Source organism: Lupinus angustifolius, chromosome LG15, assembly GCF_001865875.1.
Source record: "Lupinus angustifolius cultivar Tanjil chromosome LG15, LupAngTanjil_v1.0, whole genome shotgun sequence".
Lineage (NCBI taxonomy): Eukaryota > Viridiplantae > Streptophyta > Magnoliopsida > Fabales > Fabaceae > Lupinus > Lupinus angustifolius.
Window position 1 is genome coordinate 5732061 of NC_032023.1, and position 561 is coordinate 5732621.

The following is a 561-nucleotide window of genomic DNA, read 5'->3' on the forward strand; positions in this document are numbered from 1 at the left end:
GTCATAACCACCAAAGACAATTTAATTTAATTTATATTATACTATATTAAGTAATAAATTTATGGAATATTAATATTTAATGCCATTTATATTCTGTTTTGTTTGAATTTATGGAAGAGTTACAAAAATATAAAATAAATTTGCATAATTATAGCTAATAAATTTGTGGAATGCTAATTGTGTAATAATTACTCATTAATGTCTTTGAATGTATTAATTGGTAGTTACACTTTAGAAACTGAAATTATTAGGTATGATTGTCTTTGAATGTATTTTACTTTATTATGTAAAAACTAAATAATTGTCCTCCATAATTATTTTTGTTATTTGATTTTTATTGTGTTTTTTGATCGAATTTCTCTTTAATATGATGTAATAATGAAAATATTAAAGAAATTTCATTTGATTATGATAATTAATTGATTTGATTTATATTTTGATTAAATTATTTATGATTCGCTAATTTTAAGCAATGCTCATTATAGATATAAATTTTCATAATTGTAAATAATAAATTTGCGAAATATATTTATATTCAATTCCATTCATATTCTATTTTGT